This window comes from Oncorhynchus mykiss, chromosome 11, assembly GCF_057628025.1.
Source record: "Oncorhynchus mykiss isolate SJ-2025 chromosome 11, ASM5762802v1, whole genome shotgun sequence".
Taxonomy (NCBI): domain Eukaryota; kingdom Metazoa; phylum Chordata; class Actinopteri; order Salmoniformes; family Salmonidae; genus Oncorhynchus; species Oncorhynchus mykiss.
The window spans coordinates 50,004,395-50,026,715 of NC_143032.1; the positions used below are offsets into that span (position 1 = coordinate 50,004,395).

The 22,321-nt window shown below is 41.3% G+C and overlaps 1 long non-coding RNA gene and 1 pseudogene across 2 annotated transcripts in view; one reads left to right on the top strand and one right to left on the bottom strand.

Annotated features, from left to right (window-relative positions):
* LOC149979609 (uncharacterized) overlaps nucleotides 1-22,321 on the top strand; it is a 300,792-nt gene that overhangs the window by 143,836 nt on the left and 134,635 nt on the right. The window lies entirely within an intron of this gene.
* Nucleotides 16,023-21,424, bottom strand: LOC110535039 (cytochrome P450 1A1-like; annotated as a pseudogene).

The following is a 22,321-nucleotide window of genomic DNA, read 5'->3' on the forward strand; positions in this document are numbered from 1 at the left end:
TCAAATTGTACGTTAAACATCATAGCATAGTGAAAGATATGTGGGTGGCCAGCAGAGACGTGGGTGGCCAGCAGAGATAGATGGGATGGGCTGAGGGAAGCTGAGGGTTGGTATGTGGAATTGGAGACAAGCGGGTGTGGAGTTGCTGTGTGAGAGAGAGAATGATGGTCAAAAGATAAAAGGAAAAAAAGTCAAAATAAAACATAATAAAAGTACATTTGAATGACACTAACTGGCAGTGTTTTTACAACTAACGCCGGTTTGCCTGAGGTTGATGCCGTGCAGGTGTTTGGACACACGCATATACACACACTCTCATTCAAATAAACACATGCAAGAACACACACATACATGTAATAGTGCCAGACATGCACACAAACATATACAGTTGGCATTGCTGTTATGATTTCAGTTGTCCTTGATGTCCTTTGTTTTAAATGTATTTATAAAAAAAAAATGTTTGCATTGTTGTTTGCCGTTTTCTTTTGTCTTTTCCTTTTTTCTCTTTAGTGTCTTGATGCTGTATTGTTTGTCCTTCATGTTCTAATTCTTTAATGTTACCCCTTCCTTGTGTAATTTGTAATAAATAATTTTTACAAATGTAAAAAAAAATAAAAAAATAAAATGGTCAAGACGTTGGTTTCACCCTCGTTAGACCCAGGATCATATCCCATGTGTTACAATGACATGCCTCAGGTTCCTGTAAAAACATTTCTGACCTTACAGTGTCTTTCAGAATCCCTGTTTGAACCAGTCTCTTTTCCAGGCTGATCCAGTCAGCCATCGACGGCTTCAACGTGTGTATCTTCGCGTACGGTCAGACAGGCTCCGGAAAGACCTTCACCATGGTGGGTGACAGAGACCAGAGAAGCCCAGGCATCATGCCTAGAGCGTTCAATGCCGTATTTGACATCCTCCAGGAGAATGCCACCAAGTTTGACTTCAAGGTGAGGGATGCAAAGACTTTCTGAGCGATGAGAAACTATTTCCTATTGTATACAGTGAGGGAGAAAAGTATTTGATCACCTGCTGATTTTGTACGTTTGCCCACTGACAAAGAAATGATCAGTCTATAATTTTAATGGTAGGTTTATTTGAACAATGAGAGACAGAATAACAACAAAAAAATCCTGAAAAACGCATGTCAAAAATGTTATAAATTGATTTGTATTTTAATGAGGAAAATAAGTATTTGACCCCCTCTGCAAAACATGACTTAGTACTTGGTGGCAAAACCCATGTTGGCAATCACAGAGGTCAGACGTTTCTTGTAGTTGGCCACCAGGTTTTCACACATCTCAGGAAGGATTTTGTCCCACTCCTCTTTGCAGATCTTCTCCAAGTCATTAAGGTTTTGAGGCTGACGTTTGGCAACTCGAACCTTCAGCTCCCTCCACAGATTTTCTATGGGATTAAGGTCTAGAGACTGCCTAGGCCACTCCAGGACCTTAATGTGCTTCTTCTTGAGCCACTCCTTTGTTGCCTTGGCCATGTGTTTTGGGTCATTGTCATGCTGGAATACCCATCCATGACCCATTTTCAATGCACTGGCTGAGGGAAGGAGGTTCTCACCCAAGATTTGACGGTACATGGCCCTGTCCATCGTCCCTTTGATGCGGTGAAGTTGTCCTGTCCCCTTAACAGAAAAACACCCCCAAAGCATAATGTTTCCACCTCCATGTTTGACGGTGGGGATGGTATTCTTGGGGTCATAGGCAGCATTCCTCCTCCTCCAAACACGGCGAGTTGAGTTGATGCCAAAGATCTCCATTTTGGTCTCATCTGACGACAACACTTTCACCCAGTTGTCCTGAATCATTCAGATGTTCATTGGCAAACTTCAGACGGGCATGTATATGTGCTTTCTTGAGCAGGGGGACCTTACGAGCACTGCAGGATTTCAGTCCTTCACGGCGTAGTGTGTTACCAATTGTTTTCTTGGTGACTATGATCCCAGCTGCCTTGAGATCCTTGACAAGATCCTCCCGTGTAGTTCTGGGCTGATTCCTCACCGTTCTCATGATCATTGCAACTCCAAGAGGTGAGATCTTGCATGGAGCCCCAGGCTGAGGGAGATTGACAGTTCTTTTGTGTTTCTTCCATTTGCGAATAATCGCACCAACTGTTGTCATCATCTCACCAAGCTGCTTGGCGATGGTCTTGTAGCCCATTCCAGCCTTGTGTAGGTCTACAATCTTGTCCCTGACATCCTTGGAGAGCTCTTTGGTCTTGGCCATGGTGGATTGGAGTGTGGAATCTGATTGATTGATTGCTTCTGTGGACAGGTGTCTGTTATACGGGTAACAAACTGAGATTAGGAGCACTACCTGTATAAAAGACAACTGGGAGCCAGAAATCTTTCTGATTGAGAGGGGATCAAATACTTATTTCCCTCATTAAAATGCAAATCAATTTATAAAATATTTGACAAGCATTTTTCTGGATTTTTTTGTTGTTATTCTGTCTCTCACTGTTCAAATAAACCTACCATTAAAATGATAGACAGATCATTTCTTTGTCCGTGGGCAAACGTACAAAATCAACAGGGGATCAAATACTTTTATCCCTCACTATATCAGCAACAAGAAGCAAATATACTTTACAGTAAACTTCCTCTCCTCCATCCTGTCCTTTTTGCTCCTCTCATCTCTTCTCTGTGTTACTCTCTTCCTAGGTCTCGGTCTATATGTTGGAACTGTATAATGACCGGCTCCAGGACCTCTTTGTGAGCGGGGCCGAGGCCCAGAGCAGGCGGGTGGAGATTAAAAGGAACAGAAAGGGGCTTGTGTTTGCCCAGGGAGCTGAGACAAAAGAGGCCTCCAGCGCCGGGGAGCTCTTCGCCATGTTTCAGCAGGCTTGCGCCAACCGCCATAACGCAGCCACCAGTATGCCCAAACGCCCGCTCCCCATTTCAAAAGCACCCTGTTAAATGGTTTTGATTTATTGGTTTAGTCAGTCAGATTGAGTGGATGGTAGGTACATCCTTACAGAACTGGGCTCAGAGAGAGAGAGAGCTGCTAAGCAAGGCGCATGTAAAGAGGAGATATTGGGGTCTTAGCTGAATCACTGGCTCTTTCATTTACTTCAGGGGTTAACGTGACAACCATGATACCATACTTCACAATTCTACCTCATGTCATAATTCTGTTTCTCTGACAAAATATGATACAATCAGAAAATAGGAATAAAGTAAACAGGAAATGAATCTATATACAGACATTGAAAACAATTTTAGGTGTTGATTTAAAAAGGCTTACTTCTTTTCCTCTGTGTGGTTGATGCAGAGATGAACGTGGAGAGCTCTCGTTCCCACCTGATCATTGGGATCATGGTGGAGAGCAGGAATCTGACCAATGGGAGTGTGAGCTTTGGGAAGTTGAGTCTGGTGGATCTGGCAGGGAGCGAGAGAGCAGCCAAGACTGGGGCAAAAGACGACCAGCTCAAGGTTATTAGGTTACCCTGTTAGAATTCAGGCATAAAGCTTTATATATTACAGTCATTTATGTGGGCGGGCTGTTTTACAACTAACAGTTTGCATTTTTTCCCATGGATATCATTGTTGAATAATCCTCCCTCTCGTTCTATCTCTCGCTGTTTCTCTCTCTCTCTCTGTCAATTCAATTTGCTTTACTGGCATGACGTAACAATGTACATACTGCCAAAGCTTACTTTGGATATTTACAATATGAAAATAATAAGAATCAAAATTGTCAACGGGACAACAGTAACAACAATAACCAAGGCTCTCTGTCTCTTTCTTTCTCTCTCCCTTCCTCCTCTTTCTATAGGAGGCTAACTCCATTAACAAGTCTCTGAGTGCTCTGGGAGATGTGATCTCTGCCCTGTCCTCGGACTTGCCACATATCCCCTACAGGAACAGCAAGCTCACCCAGATCATGCAGGACTCGCTGGGCGGCAATGCCAAGACGCTCATGGTCGTTAACGTCTCGCCTTCTGACTGCAACCTGGACGAGACGCTCACCTCTCTTATGTGAGAGAGTTTTCCCATCAAACGTACCCCATAAAACACACAACTCAAACACCTAAACACCTGGCCCCCCACCGACAAACACTTCTAACAAACTCTGCTATAAGAAGAGAAACTCATGTCCAATTGAACCATGCCTATAGTAAAAAAAAATGCTGAAATCACATCCCTACATCCTTACCAGGCTGGAGCTCCAGGAAATGGTTAAAACTGTAGTACTAAGCCCCCAAGATGCACCCTCCAAAATGGCACCCTTGTGCCATTTCAGTTGCCCTTGCTTGGGTTGTTCTTGTTTGTGTGTAACGTACCATGTATGTGACACGTACCATCTCTGTAACACGTATGTAAATCGTATCATATTTTAACACGCACCATCTCTGTAACACGTATGTATATCGTAGCATAATTTAACACGTACCATCTCTGTAACACATACCATCTCTCCGTTTCATATTATTTATCCTCTAGTTATGCCACTCGAGTGAAGACCATAACCAACATTGCACAAAGAAACCTGGAGAGTAAAGAGATAGCCCAGCTCAAAGAGGTAAGGTTCATTTTCTTCACACTACCCTTCCTTTTTTTGCAGAATGTAGATAAAACTCCTCTTCTTGAGGACGTGATGTCTGGGATATAAATTGACTAATGGCCCAAGACGACTATCAGACAGAGCAATACATTGGCAAACTGAGGAACCTGAGGCATGCCATTGTAACACATGGGATATGATCCTGGGTCTAACGTGAGGGAAGCCAACGTCGACCATTAGACCAAGAGGATATTCCCTCTTGGCCCAAGGGCCGACACGGATTTTGTGACCATGAGCAACCATGGCCGACTCATGTCCACTACACCATCATGCATGCACACACACGCATACACACACCAGTTTTAATCTGACAATGAGGAATTCTCTGTCAAAACAAATGTACGGAGTACAAGCCCCACTCAAGACCCTTCTCTCTCGTTTACTCCTTTCTTTCTCTATTTCTGGCAGGTGATCATGAAGTTGAGGTCAGGACAGCCAGTGGAGGATGAGGAGGTCTAATTCCAGGCTGTCGGAATTGGATCTACAGTGCTTTCAGAAAGTATTCATACCCCTTGACTTATTACACATTTTGTTGTTACAGTGTTACAGAGTTCAAAATTCATTAAATAGATTTTATTTTATCTCAGACATCTACACACAATACCACATAATGACAAGGTAAAAACATGTTTTGAGAAATGTTTTGAAATGTATTGAAAATGAAATACAGAAATATCTAATTTCCATAAGTATTCACACTCCTGAGTCAATACATGCTCAAATCACCTTTGGCAGTGATTACAGCTGTGAGTCTTTCTGGGTAAGTCTCTAAGAGATTTGCACATCTGGGTTGTACAATATTTGAACATTATTCTGTCAAGTTGGTTGTTGATCATTACTAGACAGGCATTTCAAATCAAATCAAAGATTATTTGTCACGTGCGCTGAATACAACAGGTGTAGGTAGACCTTACAGTGAAATGCTTACTTACAGGCTCTAACGAATAGTGCAAAAAAGGTATGTATGTGTGTAGGTAAGTAAAGAAATAAAACAACAGTAAAAAAAACATTTGAAAATTAGAGTAGCAGGGCTATATACAGACACCGGTTAGTCAGACTTATTGAGGTAGTATGTACATTAATGTATAGTTAAAGTGACTACGCATATAAGATAAACAGAGAGTAGCAGCAGCGTAAAAGGGGCACACAGTTCAAATAGTCAAGACCATTTGGTTACCTGTTCAAGAGTCTTATGGCTTGGGTGTAAAAACTGTTGAGAAGCCTTTTTGTCCTAGACTTGGCACTCCGGTACCGCTTGCCATGCGGTAGTAGAGAAAACAGTCTATGACTGGGGTGGCTGGGGTCTTTGACAATTTTTAGGGCCTTCCTCTGACATCGCCTGGTGTAGAGGTCCTTAATGGCAGGCAGCTTTGCCCCAGTGATGTACTGGGCCGTACGCACTACCCTCTGAAGGGCCTTGCGGTCGGAGACCGAGCAATTGCTGTACCAGGCAGTGATGCAACCGGTCAGGATGCTCTCGATGTTGCAGCTGTAGAACCTTTTGAGGATCTCAGGACCCATGCAAAACTTTCGTTTCCTGAGGGGGAATAGGCTTTGTCGTGCCCTCTTCACGACTGTCTTGTTGATGTGGACACCAAAGAATTTGAAGCTCTCAACCTGCTCCACTACAGCCCTGTCGATGAGAATGGGGACGTGCTCGGTGCTCCTTTTCCTGTAGTCCACAATCATCTCCTTAGTCTTGGTTACATTGAGGGATAGGTTGTTATTCTGGCACCACCCGGCCAGGTCTCTGACCTCCTCCCTATAGGCTGTCTCGTCGTTGTCGGTGATCAGGCCGAAAACTGTTGTGTTGTCTGCAAACTTAATGATGCTGTTGGAGTCGTGCGTGGTCATGCAGTCGTGGGTGAACAGGGAGTACAGGAGGGGACTAAGCACGCACCCCTGAGGAGCTCCAGTGTTGAGGATCAGCGTGGCAGATGTGTTGCTACCAACCCTCACCACCTGGGGTGCTATACCACAAAAAGTATAGCTGAGAACTCTCTAGGCAAGTAGTGTGGCCTGTAATTTATCACAATATATTCTACTTCAGATGAGCAAAATCTAGAGACTTCCTTCGATTTCGTGCACCAGCTGTTGTTTACAAATATGCACACATCGACCCCCCTTGTCTTACTGGACGGGGTGTGCTGTTCTGTCCTGCCGGTGCAGCGTGCAGCTAGCTGAATATCCATGTCGTCATTCAGCCACGATTCCATGAAACATAGGATATTACAGTTTTTGATGTCCCGTTGGTAGGATATTCGTGATCGTACCTCGTCTAGTTTAATGTCCAATGATTGCACGTTGGCGAGTAGTATTGACGGTAACGGCAGCTTTCCCACTCGCCTTCCGCGGGTCCGGACGAGGCATCCGGCTCTTCATCCTCTGCGTCACTTCCTTCTGTGTATAATTGGGATGTCTGCCCTGTGGGGTGTTTGGAGAATATTGTGTGTGTCCTGCTTGTTGTTGTTGTTGTTGAAAAAGTCTTTGTCTAATCCGAGGTGAGTGATCGCTGTCCTGATATCCAGAAGCTCTTTTCTGCCGTAAGATCCGTTTGCAGAAACATTATGTACAAAATAATTTACAACTATCGTGAAAAACCCCCACATAATAGCACAATTGGTTAGGAGACCGTAAAACGGCGGCCATCTCCTCCGGCGCCATCTTGATATTTTCAAGTCTTGCCATAGATTTTCAAGCCGATTTAAGTCAAAACTGTAACTAGACCACTCAATAACATACAATGTAATCTTGGTAAGCAACTCCAGTGTATATTTGGTCTTGTGTTTTAGGTTATTGCCCTGCTGAAAGGTGAATTTGTTTCCCAGTGTCTGTTGGAAAGCAGACTGAACCAGGTTTTCCTCTAGGATTTTGCCTGTGCTTAGCTCTATTCGGTACATTTTTATCCTAAAAAAACTTTCTTGACAATGACAAGCATACCTATAACATAATGCAGCCACCACCATGCTTGAAAATATGAAGAGTGGTATATGAAGAGTGATGTGTTCTCTTGGATTTGCCCCAAACATAACCCTTTGTATTCAGGACATGCGGTTCATTTCTTTACCACCTTATTTTGCAGTTTTACTTTAGTGACTTATTGCAAACAAGATGTATGTTTTGGAATATTTGTTATTATGTACAGGTTTCATTCCTTTCACTCTGTTATTTAGGTTAGTATTGTGTAGTAATTACAATGTTGTTGATACATTCTCAGTTTTCCCTATCACAGACATGAACCGTTTTAAATTCACCATTTGCCTCATACTGAAATCCCTGAGCGGTTTCCTTCCTCTCCGGCAACTGAGTTAGGAAGGATGACTGTATCTTTGTAGTGACTGGGTGGATTGATACACCATCCACAGTGTAATTAATAACTTCACCAGGTTTTTACATGTTCACCCATCTATCAATAGGTGCCCTTCTTTGTGAGGCATTGGAAAACATCCCTGGTCTTTATGGTTGAATATATGTTTGAAATTCACTGCTCGATATACAGATATTTGTATATGTGGGGTACAGAGGTGAGGTTGTCATTAAAAACACATATTAAACACTATTATTACAAATAGAGGGAGTCCATGCAAATTATCATGTGACTTCTTAAGCAAATGTTTAGTCCCAAACTTATTTTGGCTTACCATAACAAAGGGGTTGAATACGTATTGACTCAAGACATTTCAGCTTTTCATATTTAATTCATTTGTTGAAAAACTGGCACTTTAACTGGCACTTTCTAAAAACTGTGTCATTACTGGTGAGGTTGATTCCACTGGTTTTCCCTTCCACTCGTTTCCCTTTCAGCAATGTCTTACTTTTTCGGGTGTTAAATGTGTTGAATATACAGTACAGTGTGTCCCAGCAGGTGTCAATAAAAAAAAAATTTTATATACAAATTCAGATCCAAAATGTGCTTCTCTGCAGTTGAGTGTGGGAAGGTAATTTTGTTCCCCTAGGTTATGTACAATTTTTATGCTTGTATTCTATTTTGATACAGTGATCTTAGAGTGGACTGGGTCAATCAGGTCACTTTAGGGGTTATTCTATTTCTAAATTAATATTCTACTGGTGTTGTTGCTTTATTATTTTACCACTTTTTTATTTTATCACTTTATTATTTTATCATAATTTTTGGTTATTATTGGTCTTATTTTATTTCTCAAATAAATATAAATCTGTCGTGTCATCTGAGTTTAGCAGAGCTGGTACAAGAAAATATGACGATCAAGACTATGAGCCCGTTGGTGCTACGTGTTCTGTTTTCTTCTCCATTCTTCTCAGTCCTCTATATGTTGTTCTGCTCCGCTAATTATTTTAGAAGTGTTTAAAATATCACCGTAGTTGTAAAGTATGTTCTCTGTTTCAAACTTTATGAATTGAGTCGGAGTTCTGGTAGTTTTAGAATGTTATCTGTACAACCTCAGTGGAATGATCACTGTAATGTTGAGCACGAGCTGCTAGTTCTTAGTGTCGTTTTTTTGCACTGTGCTAGGGTCAGTGCTATCCGGGATGTCCCTAACCTTAACCCCTACGTCCCAAGGATCACAGATAGCACGGACCATTATGCTAGCTTTGTATCCTAGCTAGCATGTTAGTATTTCAACAATCGCTATTCTGTTATTTTATGTAAAAATAACTATGCATTGTGCTCTCACTGTTGAGGCACAAAGCGTTATTGCTTTACTCAGTCCCTCCAGGATTTTGTAGCATTTTTTTGTGATAGTTTCAGGCCATAATGATTGATTTTGCTGCAGCATAATTCAATTTTGCATGGCAATTTGCAATGATATTGTCCAATTTGTCGCGATAATTCACTGACGAGGGAAAAGGTTTGTTGACATGTTGCATAATTGAACCATTTTTGTGGTTAAAGCGCGGTGATTGGTTAAAATGTGCATTCCCTCACATTATGTGTGAGTTTGTTAATTTTGCTAAAAATGTTGCTATTCAGAATAGTGAAATCCTGGGGGGACTGTTTACTATCCAACAGGCATGGATGCAGTTGATAGACATTAAACTGAATACCTCTGTTCCTATAGCTAACTCTCTATGCATGTATGGTATCTTATTATGTGAGAATGAAACAAGTTTTTATAATTGTGTTTTTATTATAATTATAATATGCTACTGTATGGTGTATCTAAATTGTGGAGCCATGTGCATTGTATATGCGTGTGATTCTGCTACACTCTTAGAAAAAAAAGGTGCTGTCTAGAACCTAAAGCAGTTCTTCAGCTGCCCCCATAGGAGAACTCTTTCAAAAACCCTTTTTGGTTCCAGGTAGAACCCTTTCTAGCTACTTCATTGTTGACGTTGAGACGGGTGTTTTGCGGGTATTATTTAATGAAGCTGCAAGTTGAGGACTTGTGAGGCATCTGTTTCTCAAACTAGACACTCTAATGTACTTGTTCTCTTGCTCAGTTGTGCACCGGGGCCTCCCATTCCTCTTTCTATTCTGGTTAGAGACAGTTTTCTCTGTTCTGTGAAGGGAGTAGGACACAGCATTGTACGAGATCTTCAGTTTCTTGGCAATGTCTCGCATGGAATAGCCTTCATTTCTCAGAACAAGAGTAGTAGTAGTAGTAGTTGTTTCTGGCCATTTTGAGCCTGTAATCAAACCCACAAATGCTGATGCTCCAGATACTCAACTAGTCTAAAGGCCCGTTTTATTGCTTATTTAATCAGACAACAGTTTTCAGCTGTGCTAACATAATTGCAAAAGGGTTTTTTAATGATCAATTACCCTTTTAAAATGATAAACTTGGATTAGCTAACACAACGTGCCATTGGAACACAGGAGTGATGGTTGCTGATAATGGGCCTCTGTACGCCTATGTAGATATTCCATTAAAAAAATGTGTCTGTTCCCAGCTACAATAGTAATTTACAACATTAACAATGTCTACACTGTATTTTTGATCAATTTGATGTTATTTTAATGGACACATTTATTTTATTATTTTCAAAAACAAGGACATTTCTAAGTGACCCAAAACTTTTGAATGGTAGTGTATGTATATATAATCATGAAACAAAACCCTCATTTTCCCGGAGACTTCTTTCTCCCTGTCTGCTTGATAGACGGGGAACCCCGCTGGCTGAATGGATGAAGACAATATATCCGGAGAGGGCCATGATTCCGTAAAATAGAGTATGTTACATGGTATGCACGCCACCTGAGTCTGACTTGGACCCCATTTCTTCTTCCTCTTCTCCGGCGTCAGTGTTTTGGTGGAATACCCGGGATGAATAAAGCTGCCTCGGGAAGACAGTTACGACCTAGGATATGTGGACAACTATAAATAGCTAGGTGTCTGGCTAGACTGTAAACTCTCCTTCCAGACTCATATTAAACATCTCCAATCCAAAATCAAATCTAGAATCGGCTTTCTATTTCGCAACAAAGCCTCCTTCACTCACGCCACCAAACTTACCCTAGTAAAAGTGACTATCCTACCGATCCTCGACTTCGGCGATGTCATCTGCAAATAGCTTCCAACACTCTACTCAGCAAACTGGATGCAGTCTATCACAGTGCCATCCGTTTTGTTACCAAATCACCTTATACCACCCACCACTGCGACGTGTATGCTCTAGTCGGCTGGCCCTCGCAACACATTCGTCGCCAGACCCACTGGCACCATGTCATCTATAAGTCTATGCTAGGTAAAGCTCCGCCTTATCTCAGTTCACTGGTCACGATAACAACACCCACCCGTAGCACACGTTCCAGCAGGTATATCTCACTGATCATCCCCAAAACCAACACCTCATTTGGCCGCCTTTCCTTCCAGTTCTCTGCTGCCAGTGACTGGAACGAATTGCAAAAATCGCTGAAGTTGGAGACTTTTATTTCCCTCACCAACTTTAAACATCAACTATCTGAGCAGCTAACCGATCGTTGCAGCTGTACATGGTCCATCTGTAAATAGCCCACCCAATCTATCTACCTCATCCCCATACTGTTTTTATTTTATTTACTTTTCTTCTCTTTTGCACACCAGTATCTCTACTTGCACATCATCATCTGCTCATTTATCACTCCAGTGTTAACCTGCTAAATTGTAACTATTCGCTCCTATGGCCTATTTATTGCCTACCTCCTCATGCCTTTTGCACTCACTGTATATAGACTTTATTTTTTCTACTGTGTCATTGATTTGTTTATTGTGTTATTGGCTCCTTTATTGTTTACTCCATGTGTAACTCTGTGTTGTTGTCTGTGTCACACTGTTTTGCTTTATCTTGGCCAGGTCGCAGTTGCAAATGAGAACTTGTTCTCAACTAGCCTACCTGGTTAAATAAAGGTGAAATAAAATAAATAAATAAAAGGCTAGCCTATCCATTGTCACATAATAAAAGTTGTGAGAACCAGTAACAGGCTACTGTTTGTTTCCCTAGCTGAGTTGATGACCTGATTTGAGCCATCAGTTGATTGACAGCTGATTGAACAGCTGATTGAACAGCTGATTTCACCATCCCCACTCCAGCGGTGCACGCCATCCCTGTCTCTTTAATCATGCGACAATGACTGGATATTATCATTCAAGAATCGGACACTTTTCCGCACCCATGTGTTGTTACAATCCTCCCACTGCTAAATGGCATATTATTAGACATAGCCTATATCGTCATTATATTATACAAGCCTATTATTATTCTTAAAATTATTTTTTAAAGTAGTGGGAAAGAGAGTGGAAAGAAGGGGAAGGTAAGTGGGCCTGATTCAAACCCATACCTACGCTGTTATATGTGTGCTGGGGTCAGCGGCTGTAACTGCTGTAGCACACATGCAATGAGGCCAGCAATAATGAATTCTGCTTATTGCTTTCTTGAACATATAACAGGGTCCCCCTCCTTTGATTTAAATAAGATGTGTAGTGCTAAAGCAAAAACAAAAATGTGCACCACTTTGGGTCCCTACAGGACAAATTAATGAGTGTTGTGCCATGACTACAATGGTTCATGCCCTGGACGACACAAAACTGGGTATGGAACTGAACTGGCAGCTGGCAGGCTCCCATGTACCATCTCCTGACATTGTGTCCTTGAGCAAGGCACGTAACCCCCTCAGAATTGCTCTCCACCTAGGGTTGCTGCACTGCAGGGTGTTGGGAAAAGCAGAAGACACATTTCCTTTCTAACCCATGAACAAAAAAGTATCTATTCTCTCCATGTTCTTGTCACAAGAGGACTCTTTCCATATCTCTACACCGACACCGCTGTGAACTATATTGCACCACTGTACAAGTATTCCTGGTATTCTACTACACTGCCATTACTGTATGTAGGACTACTATTTAATTGTGCAATGTAAACTATCCTGTACTATGCCTATTTAAATATTTCACACTGTGAAAGACTAATGTCTCTCTTACTATGCCTACTTTGAATATTGTTGTGAATGACTTGTTTATGGTGAAGTATCCTGATATTGTGAGATACTAATACGTCACATTATAACATGTTTACTTTGCCATCAAATGAGAGAGCTGAAATGAGAGGGCTAAAACCATACCTTTGAACTTGAGATGGGTTAAATGGAATTCTACCTGAAATATGAACACTGACAGTCCTGTAACATCTCTCATGTAACCTCATATGAAATTAACTCCTGCAGAATTAAGTATTTCTTGCAGTACAATGTTACACCAAATGTTATTTTTTGTCTCGGAAAAAGGAGTGAAGCAATATGGAAAGATGTATTTCTTTCAGTATCTCGAGCAAATGCGAATACTTCAGAGGACGTGGGCTACTTGGCCTGGAAGGTGGTGAAAAGCAGCGGGCTGTTGTAATGCGATATATTCGTTTCTCACAATATCACAATCTTTCACAATAAACAAGTCATTCACAATATACTAAACGTATGCATTGTAATAGAGACATTATTCTTCACAGGGGTGAAATATTTAAGTAGGCATATGTGAGTGTCTTATTCAGTGAGTGATAATTTTACATAACAGCTGACAGTATTTCAACCACGTAAAATATGCGTCAGAAACATGGATTTTCACTGGTTTTAATCTGAAAATGTTTGCAAGGGAAGAATATGTAGGCTACCCTGTTAGAGCCCATTTGTTTTCTCCCCGGGCCCATTGAGAGGAGTAACATTGAAAGAGAAAGCTTTACAGGTGTCAGCTAGATGATTGACGCGTTCATTCTAGTATTATTATTAATTTGTCTTCTAAGTCAAGAAGTTATGAGGGAAGAGAAGCTGCAGGCCTAGTGTAGGCATGTTTGACTAGACAAGATGACTAAAATAGCCTGTCAAATTTTGGAAATTATAAGCAGATAAATATAAAAATGTGGCTTCCCTACAGCCCTGTGAAAAAAAATGGTCCTAACATCTCTGCCTGTCATACAAGGAGTCTAATTTCTATGGAGGCGACAGTGTCCACTGCACACCTCCCCAATACAGCCCGCTGCTTCTCACCACTATCCAGGCGAAGTAGCCCACAGCCTTTAAAGTATCTGGCTGGCTAGCTCCGCCTCCATCTTCTCCAGACACTGACTAAGCTACATGTAACACTGCTTTTCTGTCTTTATATGTAGACTTTGTTTGCTTTCCTGCCTGTGAACATGCACTTGGCAGCTAGCTAGCCGGAGGTAGAGTGGGGCCATGCATTCTAAATGAGTTTGTTATTTTTGACCATCCCAAAAAGGTCTATAGCTTAACTCAGATGCCCCCTGGCGGCGATTCTAAATATGAAGTATTTATTAAAATCCTTCTGCTAAAGGATTATTTTTCTCCTGTGGTGAAATGGGTCAAATTAAGATCCGACATCTGTAGACCTCCCTTTGTCTTCAATGGGGCGATCCTAATGGCTCAGTATTTTTTTAAACCATACTGTACCCCTCAAGTGTTTTCTGCCGCATTAGCCTTCTGATTCGCTTTGTGCGTTCCTGCTGTATTGGCCCAATCAGATCAGAGCTGCTTCTACACATGCTCACCCTAGTTTGTTATTCTTAATAACTCCAGAGTTTAATAGATACTATGAGCTCTGCTGACTAGAACTAAGTGAGAGACAAATGGGTTGATCAGAGAGCAGAGGGAACAGGCAGAGAAATTGGGTGAGCGTAGGGGGGTCGCGTTCCCTGTAGAGTATGGCAGCTATTTTGCTGATTAACAACCCTTATTTCACCCGCCCAAACGATCTCTCTGCTATAACAGACATAGTTGGAGTCTCCTATGACAGCACAGAGGCAAATTAATTATCCTATGGCTCACTTAACAGGATTTATCATGGAGAAGATAGCATGGAGCCTGAACATGAAACCAAGTTTATATTTTGAGGCAAGTTATATTCTTAAAGAATTAGTCTTTGCGAACAAACAGTGCTTTAAAATATGTTCAAAAAATTTATCTCAATCTACGATTTTGAGTGGTCACATTTCTCCAGTCCCATCCCACTTTTCAGTTCTAGTTTTATCTAAAAATATATATATTGAAATAGAACATCACATGATCCAAATTTGAATTTCTCAGACGTGTGTCTTCTGTCCTCTTAACCTCCCTGGAATAAGTCTGATAGATCCAAAGACTGTGTCTAATCGGTCTGTTGGAGAGACGGGAGAGCATTTAGTAAAAAGGCGATTCTACTCTATCTATGAGTAGCCCCGGAAACTACTTCAGATGGGGATTGGGGAGAGAAAGGGAGATAGAGAGATCTCTTTAAACCCCGGAGTTACAGATGAAGAGGAGGGGAAGAGTGAGACGGGTAGGAATGAACCCTGAGTGAACGCTGCGTGGTGCCCAAGGCTCTTATCTAAAACAACACTCCCCGTCTTCCTAAGCATTTAGTTGTGATTAATAACCAGATAGGGGTTTAAATAAAAGGCATTTTTAAACTCATTCCACTTGATGAAGGTAGAAGGACCAATCACCATCCCTAATAGTCAAAATAATACTGGGGATGACCCTTTACAATACTCTTTTCCAAATCTTGGAATGCATAGATATTCTTTCATTGTATTCAGATATCATAAAAGTACTTAAGTTATATTTGGAATAGGCTGATCTTAAACCACTAAAATAGCACATAACATGCTTCTAGGTAAATATCAATATCAATCAATTGTATTACCAATGAGGAAATGACTCTGAACAAATCCTTGGATATGGCTGCTCAATATGTATCGGCTCAACTCTGTCTTGACTCTGACAGCTTGCAACTGTGTTTGCATTACAGGGATAATGACGCCACTGCCACTGACGGTCCAGTTGGAGTTAAACGACAACCAACCAGTGATGACCACCACAAGAGAGTTGTGTTCATTAGGGCACACAACGGAAAATGTTTTGCAACTTGGAAACAGAAATTCGCATTTCTTATATTTTTATTTTTTTATTTACTCCTTTTTCTCCCCAATTTCTTGGTATCCAATTGGTAGTTACAGTCTTGTCTCATCGCTGCAAGTGTGTTTTGAGACGCATACAGATAACACTCACGTGTCATGATCAACTTGATACGGATTGACGAAGACAAGTGTCCTTAGGAATGAAGTATGCATTGAGTGTGACGTTTTCTGTGGTACTAAAGGGAGGAAAAGGAGGACAAAAGAGACCAACTGAGTGAATAGCAACATTCCATTCCCAGAACTAACACTTTGATCTGCACATACTTGCAGACAGGCACCATGCAGAAATATACATTACAAGTTGTTACTGTGAGTGTTATCAGAGCCTCACCCGTGTGGTATGGTGAAGAGGACGTAGGATACGTGATGGAACACCTTGTTTATGAAGGCGTCGGGTAAAAGGCATCTTGGTCTTGTCCACAAACCGTGGGAGTCTGGCAGGGCCAATGTGGTCGCCTAAACCATACAAAGGCAACATACTAAATGTCTCGGGTGAAGACAACAAGATACTGTACCTGAAAGTGAAAATGCAGAGAAAAGGATCAGATACATTGCCAAGTCGATCAGAAAAAGTGAGACCCAAGAAGAAAGGAAGACTGTTGGATTATTGCCATCTATCCTGGAGTTCCCATCTTCAAATAAAGGGATGATTTGTGTGATTGTGATTCACGTACGGTGCAATACCCCTGTGTGTGATCCCCTTTGTGTCTGTCTGAGTAGACTGTCCAAGTATCCAAAATCTCTCTCTCTCTCTCTCTCTGTGTGAATGCATCGTGCCTACTGAACAGACTGCACCAGTTTTCTCAGCCCACATCAAAACTAGCTTGGGCTTTAGCAAATTAGAGTGACCTTTTGCGTGTCACCCTGGCAAGCAATGGTCTCTAGCCATTGAGGACAGGACAGAAGGGAGGGGGGAGGGGGAATCTGTCTATGAAAGATTAGATCATTGTATGGAACTGCACGGACGGCCCATCTACACCATCAAACTGTCAAACTGGGCGGTACTGCAGGAATCTCTGCTCATTAGGACATGCTGTTTGTCAGGAATGACCGTTCATTCCTAAAACAGCTGAACTCCCATCCATTTTTTTATAAAACAAAGGAATTATTCTTAGCATAGCAGGTAAAGTAGCAGGTAAAGCAGACACCCAAGCAGACGTACAAAGAGACAAGGTATGAGGACCATATAGCGCTATAAGGGCATAAGGTATTCAAGTTTTCTAGAAGGAGTGCTGTTCAGTCAGGAGGAGTGAGGAGGTGTGTTTTGATCTGAATGTCAGGAAACTTGATGTGGTAAAAGAGGCTCCACTGCAAACCAGCTATGACGGTATCGAGTCCTGAAATGTAAAAGTGTACTAAAAACTGTAACATCAGTTACAATCCTATTTATTACCATCATCGCATCCATGGTATGATGAGCGCCAACTTAACGAGATTTCCGCAGTGCTGGTCTGTTCAAAGGCATTCAACCCATCCCTGCAAGGCATGGAGATCCTCCAGAAGAAAAAATGAACTCATCTGGATTTGAGGGAGTTGGACAGCACTGCTGTGTCCTCATCCTCCTGCCGCTCCTCACAGAGTGCAACCAGAGCATCTGTGATGTCACGGATACAGTCCTGGAAACACACATATCATCAAAACGTTACTTCACACTCTACTTAGTGCCTGCAGCTATTACGATTCAGATGAAATGCGCAGGACGAGTCCTAACCTTGCCACGCCAGGTTATATCCGGGTCCTATATACATCCATTACATTTCCATGTACACTCACAATCAAATGTAATCCTTTCAAAACTTTAGCACACGACCCACTAATCAAATGTACCCTCAAACTGTGAGAGTGAGACTGTAAAATGGCAGCATCTTCTAGAAAACATGTGAGCTTCCACCAGATTAATAATTCCTAATTAAAGAGTATGCGCGGGCGTTTTAGACACTGTGCACAAGAACAAAGCCTCGTTCGGTATATGTTAGCCTGGTCTGTCCTGTCCTAGAGTATAGGTCTCTTATACTGTAGCTTCGATTTCAGCTTCCAACTATTTCCATTTTTCGCATATGCAACCCGAAGAGGCAAGATCACAAGCAAAAATATGCTTTCCAAAAAGTAACCTTGCCTTTTCCACATGTACCTCTCCTCAAACTATCTCTCCCTCCCTCTCTCTTTCTTTTACCCCTGCGTTAGTCCTTTACTCTCTGTGTATCCCCCCCAGCAAAATCTATCCCTCTGAAACAAATCCCTCAATGGCTGACTGGTTTTCTGTGCCTCTGTACCAGCATCTGATAGCACCGATCATATCTAATCTAACGGTTTACTAATCTACCAAGTTCAGCCTCAAAGTCACACATGAAAGCTGAGATGTCTCTCCAGGTTGAGATGTCTGCAAAAACTATCCTCGTCAACTCGTTTTTTTCACTGTATACACATGATAGATTATACGCCTCTAGCCCATAGTTTCAATAGCATATCTATCAACATTTCCTACCCCTGCCTCCAGCTGTAACAGTAGAATGGCTAAATCCCGTTGGATATGTTACCATACATAAATATTGCGATATATCATACTGTCTGTGTTCAGGATCTGTTCATCCCCCAAAAAGTTGATTTTAATTATTAACAAGTATACTTAAATATACAAAATATTAAAATAATATACTTTAAATATGAGAGGTATTTTTGTAGTATATCTTAAGTATACTATACATTTCATATCTTTACACTTCAACACACTTATTAAAAGTTCACTTTATATTGATAGTTGTTTCAGTCTTTTAGTATACTATAAATATACTATCATCTACCTTTACTACACTTATTAAACGTGTACTTTAAATTAATAGTTTTTCAGGCTTTAAGTTCACTATCATTAAATTATTGGGAGAAAACTGAGGATGGATCAACAACATTGTTTTGATAAAGTAATACTGCAAAAAAAACTTTTGGGGCCTAAATACAAAGCTATATGTTTGGGGCAAATCCAACACAACACATCACTGAGTAACCGCCTCCTTATTTCAAGCATAGTGGTGGCTGCATTATGGTATGGGTATGCTTTTTTCTGGGATAAAAAGAAACTGGATGGAGTTTTAAGCACAGGCAAAATCCTAGAGGAAACCCTGCTTCAGACACTGGGAGAGGAATTCACCTTTCAGCAGGACAATAACCTAAAACACAAATCTACACTGGAGTTGCTTACCAAGAAGACAGACTGTTCCTGAGCGGCCAAGTTACAGTTTTGACTTAAATTTGCATGAAAATCTATGGCAAGATTTGAAAATTGATGTATAGCCATGAACACCAACATATTGACAAAGCTTGAATAATTAGGAAAAAAATAATGGGCTAATGTTTCATAATCCAGGTGTGTAAAACTCTTAGAGACTTACCCAAAAAGACGCTGTAATTGCTGCCAACGGTGTTTCTAGCATATTGGCTCATGGAGCTGAAAACTTATGCAATGACTATATTTTAGTTATTTCATTTCTATCAATCTTTTGAAAACAAATAAATATAAATCTTCCACGTTGACATTATAGCATTTTGTGTAGATTGTTGTCAAAAAATTACCAATTACAATTACAAATCCATTTTAATCTCACTTTGTAACAACAAAGTGTGAATAAATCCAAGGGGTATGAGTACTTTTACAAGGCACTGTAGTTTCAGTGCCAATAATGAGTTTTGATGTACTTTCTGAAATTCTGTTCAGAAATGTGCAAAGTTGACAATGATAATGATTGTTTATTGCACAGTGGAGGAACATGCTTCCTGAGAGTATAGTTTTTCATATTACAAAAAAATATACTTAAGTATACTTTCAAAAAGTATATTTACCTTAAATGTCCACAAAATATATTTAAAGTATACTTTCAAAAACGCATTAACACAGAAATGTGCATATCCCCCAGCATCCTTTTCTGTTGAAGTTTAGATTTATAATATGATATTGTTCCTCATATTTATCTCATTCAAATGTAACACATTACACATTTTATTTAAATGTTAATTTATTACCATTATGCGAACAACTAAAGTGTGAAATGTGAATGGTGCACAGTTCTCAAAAGGGTTACAAAGCAGTTGTGTGCTCCAGCCACAGAGAGAAGATGCCTTGGTCAATCAAGGTAACCTTTACATGGCTAATTACAATAGCTAATGTGGTTAATGAGTAGCAGTGTATTTGTACAAGTAAATTATAAATACACTTTTTTGGTATATTTATAATTTTGGTATATTTATAATTTATGAGAAATATAAATAAAATATCCTTAAGGTATATTCAACGTATATTTGTTTTGCTCTTTATCTAATATACTAAAAATATACTTAAGTACAAAAAAGTGTCCCAATTTAGATATCTTTACATGTATTTAATATACTTAAATGCCAATAAAATAAAACACAAACTGGACATTAAATGTATTAAAAATTGTTCCAATTTAGATAATTTAAATATACTCATGAAGTATGATTTAAGCATATTTACATTTTAAAAATTCCCCGCTTGGGATTAGGCACCAAACAGAAGAAAACTGACTGGAACAGGGAGTGACTATTGGGAGTGACCCAAAATGAAGCACTCGTGTTTTTTTCTGTTTTAAACTATTTCTGTGGCGTGCTCTAATTTGCATGACCCAGGTGTGGTTCATACCTTTTCAAATGTCTACAGGTGCTCCTCGATGTTGTGTTCCACATTCTCTTGATGTGCTCGACCATCTTCCTCAGAGACGGGCTCGGCAGGTAGCGGAACACAGGAAAGAAGTCGGCCAGGATTCCTGCAGCGAAGATCCACAACACCTCGTTGTTGATGTGCACAATAGTGAGGAACTCGGTGTCATTGTAGTCATTCCTCTTCCCGAAACACAGGGCACACACCACATTTGCCACCAACGTGACCAGCGGGAGCACAGGGTCCAGAACTAACCCCTCGCTCCCCTCTGAGCGCTCCCAAATGACCACCACCATACCAGCCGCTTCGGCACACATGTGCTCCTTTAGCAGACAGATGGTGCCAGGGTCCCGCGGCTCTGCCTGCAAGAAGGAGCGTAGGGTGTTCTTGCACAGCTTCCTGTGGAGCGCACAGGCAGCGCCGTACTCACTGAAGGTCATGCTGGTGCCATTGGCCCACGGCAGAGAAGGTGAAGAGGTCAGGGTGTCTGGCAAAAGCCTCCCCATGCCGTACCAGCACCTGTTTAATGGTGGCATAGCCTTGCAGCACCACCACCACAAGGGAGCCCACATGCATTTGGAAGACATCTCCGTACTGCAGACGGAGACACGTCAGTGATAGGTGGATCTGGAACAGGTTACCCACCAGGGCAACGGGGTCGGCCCTGAAGGGCAGAGTGCCTTTTGGGGCCGCTCCCGCCTTCTCGCTTTCAGCCGCTGAGAGCAACTAGGAGCAGGGTGAGGGTACAGAGAGCCAAGGTGACTCCAGAGAAGATTATACAGGAGCCATACTTTGGGAATATCCCAAACGTCAGCCTCATATTGCAGTCTCAGAGCGCCCCAGCCAGGATACTGTATGTTACTCACTGAATTCTAGGAGTGGAAGTTCTCTAAAGTTGGAGACTGGTCTAATGAGTGCAGTTTGACCTCCAGCTAAGCAAATTGCCGCAGGGTCTGATGACTGGATACACTCTGCGAGAAGACTGGCACTAGGCAGGTCCAAGTACCATGAGAGGCAGTGACATATCAGCCTGTTTTAGCATAGACTGCAAACCAGCGGGCGGTCGATTGAACAGCTTCATAGAGCTTGATCTAGCATTCCATTTTCATCTTGTTCTTTGCGTTGTTTTAACAGGATGAGACATTATTGTGCGTGCTCAATATGCGTATCAGGTGCTAACTGTGTGGTCCACGGTAGCTTAATTCTCTCATCATTTTGTGTACAAGCGGCTGCAGACCGCACACATCTGGCAGTGGCCAAACATACACAATCATTGTAAATTCGTGTTTGGATTTCCTCACTCTAAAAATGTATGGACTCTCTGACTAACTGCAATCTAGCCTGCCCAACATGAAGAGAGAAAATAACATGATTAATCTAAACATCAAACTTTTGATATTTCAATTCATAACAATTTAATTCCAGAAAACAAAAAATGAATGTAATTTGACAAACAAATTAATATTTTATAGCACACCATGGAACAGAGGCCACAGGTGTTAATGAAATTCATTAAGTCACATACTATACTACTGTACATGCCACAAGATGGCAGACTCAAAGTACGTATTGACTAGCACTTGCATTTCACCACTCCACACTAGCTTTCCCCTCGTTTGGCTGCTTGCAAGCTAGCAAGCATGTTAGGTACTGCTAGGTATCCCCAATCAATCCAGTAGGGTCTGCAAGCTATAGTGAGCTTTGATTGGTCAATAGC